Source organism: Gossypium arboreum, chromosome 5 (genome assembly GCF_025698485.1).
Source record: "Gossypium arboreum isolate Shixiya-1 chromosome 5, ASM2569848v2, whole genome shotgun sequence".
In the NCBI taxonomy this organism is placed as follows: domain Eukaryota; kingdom Viridiplantae; phylum Streptophyta; class Magnoliopsida; order Malvales; family Malvaceae; genus Gossypium; species Gossypium arboreum.
Window position 1 is genome coordinate 58,053,178 of NC_069074.1, and position 14,853 is coordinate 58,068,030.

Sequence of the window (14,853 nt, forward strand, 5' to 3'; positions counted from 1 at the left end):
ATGTTAAGAGATATTTAGGTTTTCGTGAAACAGGGCCAGAACGGTTTCTGGATTCTCTGTTCCGACTTTGGAAATTCATTGTAAATTAACCAGAGATAATTAGGAGTCATGCCATATATGTATAGATTCCTCTTTGAGTCTAGTTTCTATAGAAACAAACGGCATCAGTATTGAAGCCCTGTACAGGAGATATCCAAATCGTAACGCATGAAGGTCAGTGTAGTCGCACCCTGTAACAGGGGAGGCTTTAACTAATAAACTGCACTAATTGGCCCGACCAAAATTCTAGAAAAAATCTGTAGATGGATATATGAGTCTAGTTTCGGGGAAAAATTATGAATCTGATTTTTGAGTTGTGGAACTCAAGATATGATTTTTTAAAGTGACAGATACGCAGTTAGCCAACTGCCTGGAAATTTTTTAAAATGGACTGTGAAAGTGAATGGTTTAAGCCGTTAACCCCTCGTGTCCGACTCGACAGCGGACTCGGTGCGGGTGTTACAATTTTATTGGTATCAGAGCTACGGTTTAGTCGATTCTAGGACTAACGTAGCACGCGTGAGTCTATTTATACATGCCATAAAGTGATAAAATGATAGTGTGATGATTTTGACTATTAAAATGTGGTTGCTGTGTATTGTAATGAATCTTGATCCCGATCGAGCTGTAGCAAGCTTCTGACTATGAGAATTTGTGATATAACTTCACTTAGATACGCCTAAATTATTAAGTTGATCAGGTACGTATCATGTACTCGTATTTGAATTTTGATTTGGATTGAATTAAGGGTATAGGTGATGCAATTTTGAAAGAGTGTTATGACTATAAATGTGATTTTTGTATGTGGCTATGGAACTGGAAGTTGAGTGGTCGATAAGCATGTTGTGTTTGTATTCAAGTAATGTAAATGATATACAAATGTGTATTGCTATATGTGTATATGTACATGGGAATTGAGAGTGATGTATCCGGACTAAGTTCCAAAGAGCAATCATACTAGTGACGTGTATTCGGGCCTTCGTGCCTACTAGGCTTCGTCTTTGTAATTTGAGCAAAATTTAAGTGTTCATTTCTATACAATTCAAACTTAAATGAGATGATATGTTTAAAAGTGTACATATATGATGTTTTATAGACTTGGTTAAGTCCTTTCAATGGGTAATAACGAATGAATATGGGCATTACGTGTGCGAATGATTAGAGGCACTTGTGTGTGCAAATTCGTTAACCGAGGCACTATGTGTGCGAGATCGAATCGAGGCTTGTGTGTGCGAGATCGAGAATCGAGGCACCTTGTGTGTGCGAGATCGAATCGAGGCAATCGTGTGTGCGAGATCGAATCGAGGCAATCGTGTGTGCGAGATCGAGAATCGAGGCACCGTGTGTGCGAGATCGAATCGAGGCCTTGTGTGTGCGAGATCGATGAATTGAGGCACCGTGTGTACGAGTTTTTCAACGAGCACTAAGTGTGTGAAATGAGACTCATGTAAGACCTCGTGCGGGACGAAGGCATTGATTTGAGATAATGTAAGACCATGCAGGACATGGCATCGGCTCGAGATGTGAGAATATGTAAGACCATATCTAGGATATGGCATTGTAAGAGCTATATGTGCTTGAATTAGTTGAGCCCTTACAAGTAAGTATTCGCTCGATTGATAAACGAGCTAGGCCTTTGGCTAAGTTGATCTTATGTGTATGAACATAAGGGTTGGTAATGTGAAGTAAGTTCTTGAGTGAATAGAGCTTAACTTATGATTGGATTAGGTCATGTTTTAAGCAAATCGAAATCATGCTCTTGGTGTGTGGCTATTGAGCGAAATTGTAAATATGATGAGTGTCTTGTGTTTGAGCTTTGGTAATGAAAATGTAATAAGAATGTGTATTGATTGGTTGATATATGTGCTTGGTTATTCGAATGGTATCCGGCTAAATCCAAGGCGTTTGTGCTAAGTTACTAAATCCGGGCTAATTCCCGAAGGCAATTGTGCAAATCACTATAACCGGGCTATGTCCCGAGAACAATCGAGCGAGTCGCTATATCCGGTTAAATCCCGAAGGTACGTGATTCGGAAATGAGCAATCTTGCTGTAAAAATTTCAGCTAATACGCTTGCAAAAATTTCAGCAACGAGGTATGTTCGTATGTGCTGAATGAATCAAATGTTCAGGTGTGTGGAAGTTGAATATTGAGATACGATGGAGTTATAAAGGATAATTATTGGGATGTTTGAGTATATGTGTATTTTCGGCCAAGTTACAGCTTATACATGGATGAAAATGTGGGTTACAAATATGTGGGTGGATGATGTGAATTATACATGTTAGTATGTGCTTGATATGTGTTTGAAATGCAATTGTGAATTAAATTAAGTGATTATTGCTTATGAAATCAAGGAAATGAGATATATGTGCATACTTGAAGAAATGTTTATGTATTTGTTTTGAGATAGGAAAATGATTTTATAGATCGATGTGAAATCAATAATGAATTACAATTGCTATCGATGAGCTAATGTTTATATGAATATAATTCAATAAGAGGACGCTATTCTAAACTATGCATCGGTAGAAATTTTCGGGGACGAAAATTTTTTTTTATGTGGGGAGAGTTGTGACACCCTAATGTGACCCTAGTCGGAAAGTGGTTTGGGACCATAAAACCGGGTCACAAAAATAATTAGATGTTATATTCTGTGCTTATTATATGTGGGATTTGTATGTGTGAATATTTCATGCCTTGATTTTATCAATTAGGTGCTAATTTATAAGAAAGAACCCATGTGATAAGACTTGAAAATGTGATAGGTGAAATTTAAAGTGGCCAAATAATGCATGAATTATTGACATGAGGGACTTGCATGTCAAATTAGCCAAAAATCTAAATGGTGGCCGGCCATGCTATGGGGTAAGGCATATTGTAGACATATTATGTTAAAAGGTGTGGGAAGAATAATAAATGAAGAAGGAGTGGGAGGAGAAACCAAAGTTGTCTCCCCCTTGCCGTGAATGGAAAAAAGAAAGACTCAACTTTCATTTTCTATCTTGCTTCCTTGTCTCTTGCAAAGGAAGCTAGAGAAGATAGGCCACTGCATGTAGTGGAAAACCATGGAATTTGTTTGCTTCTAAGTTGAAATTTTCAAGTAGAAGGCTAAAAGAGGAAATCGGTTCTCTTTGGCGAATTGAAAAGAGAAGAAGGAGGATGGTGCTCATCTTCTTCTCATGCCACTCTCTAACCGAAACAAAGATGAAAGGAAGGGAAAACTTACCTAGAGCAATTCGGCCTTCATCTTTAGCTATTAGGAGGTAAGCTTTGAATTTGTTGATTTGGCTTTATAATATGCTAAGTTAAGTTGTGGATGCACTCTTGGTAATGTCAAGAAAGTTGAGATTTCTTATGGTGATTTGAGCATAATGCCAATGTTTGTGTTTATTGTTTGTGTTTTCAACTATTTTGGAGATATGTTTTATGGTAAATATGCTTGTGGTGTTTGGTTTTGTGATTTGGTAATGAGAAATGCTCGGTATAATATACAATCGGTATTATGGTTAGTTCATTTTGGAGAAAAAAATTAGATAATGGGATGGATTAAGTGTGAGTGATTCTATTATTCGACTTGACTAAATAGGTGAGGTAATGAGTTTGACATATTGATATGTTTTGTATTTGTGATAGTTATTAGTAGCTTTGGTAAAGGAGTAATGTTCATTAAATGTATATTTGGCTATGATGGTGAGTTGTTTTAAAAGTGTTTTATGGCATGATTTATGTGATGGAAATAATAGATAATATGTACGTGAGCATTCGGCTATTGTTTTAGGTTCAAGTTGACGAGTATGAAAAATTAGTCTTATATGCATAAGTAGTTAGCAAAGTGGTTAAGCTACCGAATTTAATTATTAAATGAGTTCTAAGCTTGCTGAATTTTGAGATGTGATTGGGAGTGAATTTGACATGAGCATATTTTGTTAATGATATATTGATAAATGTTGAGTTATGATACCATGAAATGAACTTAATTATCAAATTGCGAATGCGTTTATAATTAAGTGAGGTTAATAATAGAGCAATGAGTGGCTAGTAGAATCTAGTAGTCTTCTTGTTATATTCGCCATGAGTTTGTATAATTGGTTGGTAATAGATTAAATTTGTTTATGCAAGCTCAAGAGCTTAGGGAGTCTAATTCGGAAAAAGAGAACAAGCTACCTAACCGAATAGTCGATTTGTAAACGTTCGGCAATTCCGAGGTAAGTTATTAAGTATATGAGTTTGATTCCTTTGTAAGTTTTAAGTGATTAAACGTTGAGTAAATTCAATCATAATAGGACATAATGAGTTGATTTAATAAGATATGATGTGGCCATGATATGTCTTAAACCCAAATGGTAAGTTCATAAGTGTTTGGACTTGGAAATTTAAGAGCAAATTGTGATAATTTGCTTGAACAAGAGCAGTAATGTGATTTTAGAAAATCACTATAAATTGTCGGTGTGGAATTATAGGCTGAGTAAAATATGTAATCAAAGCTTAGTTGGTCTAGTTTCTTATAAAAGAGACTGTGGAAGCAAAGAAATTTTCTATAAAGAGATATTTAAAGTTGTGCGAGACAGTGTCGGATTGACTCGAAATTCCCGATTTGTTTTTGGAAAATCATTATAATTTGTACAAAAATGGTTATAAGATAATATTTATATGCTTAGACTCCTTAATGAGTCTAGTTTCAAATGGAATCAAATAGAACACATTATGAATTCTGTACAATGAAAAATTCGATTCAGAGCGAAGAGTGGTCGATTAGTCGAACAGTGAAACAGGGAAACTTTAAGAAAAATCTGGTATTGATTGGCCAAACCTAAAATTCTGAAAATTTTATGGGTGAAAGATACATGAGTCTACATTCGGGAAAATTGACGGCAATTGATTTTGAGTTTTGTAGCTCCAGTTATAAACAACTTAATGACTGTTGGTCAGAAAAACTGCTTGTAGTGAATATGTGATTTTGTTGTAAACTTTGATGAAACTATTTGAGTTGCTTATAAGCTATTGCTGCAATTGATGTACAAGAAAAATATGAAATATGTATGATATACATATATGTGTGATAAGGCCTAATGGCCGATGTGGTGAATGTGAAAGTGTACGATATGTGATGAGGCCTAATGGCCGATGTGGTGAATGTGAAAGTGTATGTATATGTGATGAGGCCTAATGGCCAATGTAAAATATATGTGTGATATGCATATGTGGTAAAGCCGAATGGCTAATGTGAATGTTGTAACATGTGATTAAATGTACATGAAACTTGGAATATGTTCCAAGCGAGACCCGATGACTACGTGTGGAGGTTATGACCGGTAAGACCCGATGACTACGTGTGGAGATTATGACCGGTAAGACTTCTTTTATAAGAATTGCTTATAAAAATACGCAATGCGAAAGGTCAAACAGTATGTACTCCAAGTTTATATGTGAGCTTGATTTAAACCAAACCATAAGGTAGTTATGTGATGTATACGAGAGCAATCTATGAGACTATTCCTATGATTATGATGAGATGTGCATATTTGGGTAAAGGGTGGTATGCCGAAGGAAGAGTGAAATAAAAATACGAACAACTATGTTATAACTTGATTGTTATCTGTTGGCCTTGCTTGAAACTTACTAAGCATTGTAATGCTTACTCCGTGTACCTTGTTTCCTCTGTTTTATAGATCTCAATTGGAAGCTACAGGCTCGGGGATCGTCAAGAACTAGTCACACTATCACTATCCTTTGTTTGGTATCTGCTATGTTTTGGAATATCTTATGGCATGTATAGAATAGACTAGTAGCGAGGGGGGATATTCTGGTTAATGTATATAAGCCATGCGAAAATGGCTTTAAGTATACTTTGATCATAGCACTGTAATCATTTTGTATGTCGTCCATCAAGAAGTATGGAAATGTTGGTAACGGTTAGTCATGGGAATGGTTATTCATGATCATTTTTGGTATATGTATGACAAACTCTAGTTGATCCATGGAGGATCATGAAATAGGTAAAGTTTACCTCAAAAATAAATGCTGGCAGCAGCAGTGATGTGAATGTGAAAAATCTCTAAAAATAGTAAGAATGGAATTAAATAGAGAATAAATTATGGAAATGAACCTTGATGAATATACTTTCATATGGAAGAAACGAAAAGGTCATATGAGTTGTATGTTAAGAGATATTTAGGTTTTCGTGAAACAGGGCCAGAACGGTTTCTGGATTCTCTGTTCCGACTTTAGAAATTCATTGTAAATTAACCAGAGATAATTAGGAGTCATGCCATATATGTATAGATTCCTCTTTGAGTCTAGTTTCTATAGAAACAAACGGCATCAGTATTGAAGCCCTGTACAGGAGATATCCAAATCGTAACGCATGAAGGTCAGTGTAGTCGCACCCTGTAACAGGGAGGCTTTAACTAATAAACTGCACTAATTGGCCCGACCAAAATTCTAGAAAAAATCTGTAGATGGATATATGAGTCTAGTTTCGGGGAAAAATTATGAATCTGATTTTTGAGTTGTGGAACTCAAGATATGATTTTTTAAAGTGACAGATACGCAGTTAGCCAACTGCCTGGAAATTTTTTTTAAAATGGACTGTGAAAGTGAATGGTTTAAGCCGTTAACCCCTCGTGTCCGACTCCGACAGCGGACTCGGGTACGGGGTGTTACATATAGGCACACCATGTAACCTCACTATCTGTGAAACATACAATTCAGCTAGTTTATCAAACGAGTAATCTGTACAAACCGGAACAAAGTGAGCAAATTTTGTCAATCTATCTACAATAACCCAGATTGCATCTTCCTTGCTCGGTGTCATCAGTAAACCGGATACAAAATCCATCGTAACTCTGTCCCATTTCCATTTAGGTATCATGATAGGTTGAGGCAATCCAGAAGGTACCTGATGCTCAGCTTTTACTTGCGGACAGACTAAACATTGCGATACAAAGTCAGAAATGTCTCGTTTCATACCTTGCCACCAATAATACTGTTTTAGATCATTATACATCTTCATACTACCTAGGTGAACAAATAGCCGATTGTTATGAGCTTTGTTCAAAATCATCTGAATCAACTCTGTATTTCTTGAAACGCATATTCGATTTTTGAATCGCAAACATCCCTCGGCATCCACTTGAAATTCTGAATCAACATTCAAATCACACTGAGCCTACTTTACTATCAAATCATTATCGACCTTCTGAGCTTCACAAATCTACTAAATAAATAACGGTCTTGCTTTTAACTCGGCTATTATCTCACCATCATCTGACATAACCATATATGCATTCATTGCACACAAAGCAAACAGGGATTTTCGACTTAGAGCATCAGCAACAACATTAGCCTTTCCCGGATGATAGTCAATCACTAGCTCGTAGTCTTTTAACAATTCCAACCATCAACGCTATCTCAAATTCAGATCCTTCTGAGTCATCAAGTACTTCAGACTTTTATGATCAGAATAAACATGACATTTTTCACCGAACAAATAGTGGCACCATATTTTCAATGCAAACACAATAGCTGCCAACTCTAAATCGTGTGTCAGATAGTTCTTTTCATGGGCTCTAACTGTCTCGAGGCATAAGCTATAACTCTGCCTTCTTGCATGAAAACACAATCCAAACCATTTAAAGATGCATCGCTATAAATAACAAATTCTTTACCCGATTTTGGCTGAACTAGCACTGGAGCTTCAGTCAAAAGGGCTTTCAACTGATCAAAACTTTTCTGGCACTTTTTTGACCACTCAAACCTAACATCTTTTTGCAGTAGCTTGGTCATCGAGGTTGCAATCATCGAGAACCCTTTCACAAATCGTCTATAGTAACCAGCATGTCCCAAAAAACTTCGGCCTTCAGAAACATTTCCCGGAGGTTTCCAGTCAAGTATTGCTGAAATCTTACTTTGATCAACCCGAATACCTGATGCTGAAACAACATGTCCCATCAAAACTAACTTCGTGTAACTAGAACTCACATTTACTAAACTTCGCATACAACTGTTTTTCTCGCAAGGTCTGTAATACAAGTCTCAAATGCTCGACATGTTCGGTTTCAGTACTGGAGTAGATCAATATATCATCAATGAACACAACCATAAATCGATCCAAATACTGTCTGAAGATTCGATTCATCAAATCCATAAAAATAGCAGGTGCATTAGTAAGTCCAAAAGGCATAACCAGAAACTCATAATGTCTGTACCTTGTTCAGAAGGCAGTTTTCGGTACATTGGAGTCTTTAACTCGCAACTGATAGTAGCCAGATCTCAAATCTATTTTTGAAAACACTGTAGCCCCTTTCAGCTTGTCAAACATATCATCAATCTATGGCAACGGATATTTATTCTTTATGGTCACCTTATTGAGCTGTCTATAATCGATGCACATTCTCATGGTTTCATTTTTCTTTTTCACAAATAAAACTGGCGCACCCCATGGAGAGAAACTCAGTCGTGCAAAACCTCTATCAGTTAACTCTTGCAACTGTGCTTTCAACTCTTTTAATTCAGTAGGTGCCATCCGGTACGGAGCTATTGAAATCGGAGTCGTCCCCGGTACTAACTCAATACCAAACTCTACCTCTTGGACAGGTGGCAAACCTAGCAATTCTTCAGGAAACACATCCGGATACTTGCACACAACTGGTACAGATTTAATCTTCTTTTTAGTCACTTTACTATCAAGCACATAAGCAAACTAAGCTTTACAACCTTTTCTCACATACTTTCGAGCTAACACTGAAGATATTATTGCTGGTAAACCACTCAGATCATTACATTCAATTCGAATAATCTTGTTGTTCTGACATCTTAAATCAATAGTCTTTCTTTCGCAATTAACAATGGTATCATGCAAAGTCAGCCAATCCATACCCAAAATTATATCGAACTCATCAAAAGGTAACAACATCAAATCAGCCGGAAAGCATGTATCTCGAATCATCAACGGGCAATTTTTACATACTTTATCAACCAGAACACACCGGCCTATGGGGTTCGATACTCAAATCACAAACTCAATAGACTTAACAGGCAAAGTCTTACTAGATACTAATGTTTCACACACATAAGAATAAGTCGAACCAGGATCAATCAATGCAATAACACTAGTATCATAAAGAGTGAAACTACCAGTAATAACATCTAGGGAAGAAGCGTCCTCGCGAGCGCGTATAGCATATGCTCTGGCAGGTGCACGAGCCTCAGATTGAACTGCTATATCTTTCGTCCCTCTCTGACTGCCACCTATATTACCCGAATGCCTAGGTGGTCTACCTCGCACTGACATATTACTCGGTCTTGCATTCTGAATAGTGTTTTGCTCAGCTAACATCGGGCAATCTCGGATAAAATGATCCATCGATCCACATTTAAAACAAGACCGGTCATGCAATTTGCAATCTCCAGAATGCCATTTACCATAATGCTTGCACTCGAATCTGTTCTATCGAACATTGCCAACACTAGCTATCGAAGTGGCTCGTGAACTCACGGGGGTCGATCTCGATCTCATCTAGAAAAACTCGCAGTATCCTTAGATCGACTAGAATCATCTTTGAACTTCTTCAATGTTGAGTGAAAAGTTTTACCCGATGATCTTTTACGGGAATCTCTGGCTTCAAAATCAGCTTTTCTTTTCTCTTTCCCAAGCTCTTTGGTTTTGCAAGCTCGCTCAAAAAGTACCACGAACTCTTTAATTTCAAGTATACCAACCATCAATTTAATGTCTTCATTCAAACCGTCTTCGAATCTTATACACATGATAGCTTCAGTTGAAACACACTCACGGGCATATCGACTGAGTCTCACTAATTTTCGTTCATATTCTGTCACAGTTATACGACCTTGTTTTAATTCGAGAAATTCCTTGCGTTTCTAATCAATGAATCTCTAACTGATATATTTCTTATGGAACTCAGTCTGAAAGAAGTCCTAAGTCACCTGTTCTCTCGAAACCATTGATACTAGTGTAGTCCCCCAATGATATGCAGTGTCTCGTAGTAAAGATATGGCACATTTTAAGCACTCATCTGGGGTACAAGATAACTCATCAAATACGCGGATAGTATTATCAGGCCAGAATTCAGCTCGCTCAGCATCATCATCATCAATAGCTCTAAATTCTTCAGCTCCGTGTTCTCTGATTTTATCAACAGGAGGCTTATTAAATCTCATCAGATCATTCATCGAAGGTACCCCAGGTATCGGAGATGGATTATTCAGGGGTGGGGGTTGTTGAACAGCCGGATTAGATCGAATATATTGAGTAAGCCAATCATTCATCATTTAAAAGAAGGCTTGTTTAGCCTCCCCCTCATGGCTACTCGAGATCGGCTGAGATTCAACTGGCGCTGTCCCTTGCATGAAGCAGGCGCTACACTCTCGACATCATCAGCTACAGTTCTATCGGGATCCATTTACTATACGAAAACACATTTTCAAATGTCAGAAGTCATCATACTATCGCTAAATATAATATGGCATGTATAGTAAACTCACACACGCTACGTTAGCTCTAGAATTGACTAAACCGTAGCTCCGATACCAATAAAATGTAACACCCCTAAACTGTACCCGTTGCCGAATTAAGGTTATCAGGCATTTTTTAACTAAAAACACATTTCCGAACAATTCCACATTTGTATAAGTCATAATTACAAGTATAAAACATAAATTCAATTAAACAAATAACATGACTTTTAATTATCATATCAATGTACATATCATAGTAAAAGAGCATTTCAATAATATTCAAATGTCTAGAAAAATCAAATCATTCAAACTTATTTTACACTATCACATTTTTAACACTTTATTATATTTACATAACACTTAATTCAATAGCATAAATATACAGTATTATCAACTATACCAAATGGTCAAATAAATAAGTGATATATATATATATATGACTATACATCAATAATGAACCTTAACCAAAATATATCAAATAACCATGTTTATTCACTTATACCGACTTCATACATTTAACATCAAAATTTATATACTTACATCAAGCTTCAAAGCCACACTTAACCATTGTATTCATACTAAATAATTGACCAAAACAAACTTGGAATATTTTATATCTTAATACCTTGCATAGCCGAATCACATTATTAAAACTACATACACATCAAAACATTTTATCAAAAGTAAATTATTTATACAAACATGTGCCGAAACACTAACTATAGTATATTCAATCCAAAATTCTTGCATATCATGTTAAAAGCATTTTCAAACATATTTATAATAAATTCGGATATAGCTTATCAACCTTAAATTCCAAATGACTTATAACATACTAACTAAATGCAGCAACCTAATGCACATATATTTTTATCTACGCATATGATAGCCAAACCAACCTCATATTCAACCTAAATCATTAATCATTTCCAAAACATATAACAACCATCTCACACACCATTCTTTCATAATACATAACATTATAACCAAAACGTTTTCAGCCCACAATTAAACATAACCACACTATCAAAACCAAACTCATTAAACATTATAACTAACACACATAAAACCAAGGCTAAACATAATTAACAAGCCATTTTTGCATGGCTTTATATACATAGCCAAATTCAACACTTAAGAAATATGTTCCAGCCTATACATGCCATAGTTCAAATTCAACTATATAAATACCGAAATAGTGGATAGTGTGATGAACTTACTAACGATCCCCGAGCTCGTAACTTGATCCAAAATCTATAATACAGAAACACACATATACACAGAGCAAGCTAACATAGCTTAGTAAGTTATAAGCAATTTAAACAAATTAATGATCTTGATAGATCAACAAAATAAAACCAAATCAAATATATATTTATACCCAAAATATACCATGGTCGAATATACACATATATCAATTTTCATTATATTCCCCAATTTCTAAGTCATAATTTCATATATAATCGGTTATACATATGCATTCATATATTGTAACACCCTGAATTTGGGCCTAGAAGTTTTGGGCCTTGAGCATGGGAGCGGTTGAAGGCAGCTTATAATATTCTGTTGTGCATGCAAATTTCGTTAATGAAGGCTTGTTTTAGTGGTTAAGTGTGTTGAGAAGTGTTGGAGAAGTCCCGGTTTAAACTCGGACTCTAGCAAAAATTTGGTTTAAGGTGAATCAAACCCTGGGTGTAGTAGGTAGGCCTTAAGAATATTGTTGGAGAAATTGTGACACAAAAAGCCTTGTGGCTTAGTGGTAAGAAGTGTGTGGAGCATCTGAGGGGAGGCATGGGTTGAATCCCATGGCAAGCAAAGAGCATTTATTTTGCTAACAGGGGTGGCAAGAGTTGGTGTTGAATTTAAACTCGATGTTGGAGGATCTCACATCGGAAGCTAACATAAGAGTGGATGGGAAGTCGGCTTTAAATAGAAAGAACCATGAGGAGAGTAAAGGTACCTTTCTTGGTCGATCCCTTTCACTTTATGGCGTGCTTTCGTTTGGGTTGGGCGTCATTAAGAGTGCTCGGAGCGTGGATTAACTCCAGTCTCCAATCGGTGTGTATTTATCACTACTCTTGTTGTTGGATGGCTACTTCAGCCGCGATGGTAGAAAGGGGCCATGTGGGCCCAATGGGCCCACGGCCCAATTGGATAAGTTGTTTGATTGTGTAGTAAATATTGGACTAGGCTAGGTGAATCGCATATCGTGGCTAGGTTTGGGCTAAAAGGGCCACACGAGCGTGTGGGCCCATTTAATGAGAATAGGCTTTAGGCCCATTCGTATTGTTATCCATGTTTAGAATACTTTAGTTTACCAATTCTTGAAATGCCCCGACTTGTAAAATTACCAAAATAGCCCGGTTTGTAAAATTACGTTTTACCTCGATTTGTAAAATTACCATTTTACCCTCGATTCTGAATTACCGTTTTACCTCGGTTCTGTAATTACTATTTTACCCTCGATTTCTGTAATTACCGCTTTACCCTCGGTTTGTAATTACCGTTTTACCCTCGATTTACGTAATTACTGTTTTACCCTTGATTTGTAAAATTACCGTTTTACCCTCGATTTCTGTAATTACGTTTTACCTCGGTTTATAGAATTACTATTTTACCTCGATTTCTGTAATTACCGTTTTACCCTCGGTTCTGAATTACTATTTTACCCTCGATTTCTGTAATTCACCGTTTTACCCTCGGTTTGTAATTACTATTTTACCCTCGATTTATAGAATTACCATTTTACCCTCGATTTGTAAAATTATCGTTTTACCCTTGATTTACAGAATTACTGGTTTACCCTCAGTTTACAAAATTATCGTTTTACCCTCGATTTACAGAATTATCGTTTTACCCTTGATTGTGAAATTACTGAAATACCCCTGTAGGGTAGAATTTCCAAAATACCCCTATAGGGTAGAATTACTAAAATACCCTTATAGGATAGAATTACCAAAATACCCCTGTAGGGTAGAATTATCGAAATACCCTTGTGGGGTAGAAATACCAAAATACCCCTGTAGGGTAGAATTACTGAGATACCCTTGTGGGGTAAAATTACCATTTTGCCCCTAGGGTGTTAAATGACTGTTTTGCCCTTGTGGGCAAGTGGTGACTTGATTTGTGTGTTTGATGATTTGATTGTGAATATATGTTGGTGATATGAATGACTTGACTGTGATTGTTTGATTCAAATATGGGCATGACATTCTGCATACATGACATGTTGCATGGGTTGGGATTTTGTACGGAGGAAGCGTTCTGGTGGCTATGCCACAAATATCTGTTCTGGTGGCTCTGCCACAATATCTGTATTTGGTGACTCTGTCACAATATCTGTTGACCGATCGATGGCTAAGTGCCGATCACACTACCGAAGGCTGTGTGCCATTGTTGTGGGCTTCGTGCCGATTATAGACCCGTTATTAATGGCTCTATGCCAACCTAAATATGGCTTTGTGCCATCTTGACTATGGCTTCGTGCCAAACGTATTTACCTGTAGCTATGTGCCTAACATATTTGTTGACGACTCGTGTCGATCATATTTACCAAGGTCAGGCGCCAGATTATATTACCGTCACTGATGGCTATGTGCCGAAGTTATTACAGTTATCTATGGCTTTGTGCCACATATTCTGTTAGGTGGGTTTGCCACATTATCCGATTCTGGTGGCTCTGCCACAATATTCAGATCTGGTGACTCATCACGATATCATTCTAGTAGCCATCTTTGCAAATTACGTGGTGTGTGGCGGATGGGTGGGTTGAGTTGTCTCCCCACATGGTGTAAGGTTGGTACGGGGGTGTATACGGCTGGATTGGGTTGGGATTGCATTCACATTCTGATTCTGATTCTATCACGTAATTTTGATTACGATTCGATTACATTACTATCGATTCGATTACGATTACATCGATTCGATTCGATTCGTCACCTAATTCGATTACGATTCGATTACATTACTAATATTGATTTCGATTCGATTCGATTCTCATTTTGGTTCCAATTCGATAATGTTTCTTATACGTAATGGGCTAAGGTCCATCTGATGCTGTCTGTTGTAATGGGCTAAGGCCGATTGGTTCTGAAATTGTAAGTAAGGTGGGGCGGACTTTTAATTCTTTTAGATGATTGTTCCTTTTTATAGTAGGGATTTCACATCGATTTTTCGTAAACTCACCCGCTTACTAACCTTTCGTAATTTCGACCTTAGATGGATCGGGTGCGAGGGGCTCGGAGGAAGCCACACACTTGTTTATGTTATAGTTTTGATTATTACCTTTAAATTATTTTATGTGGGTTGTAGTAAAGCCGTTGTAATTTTTGGATT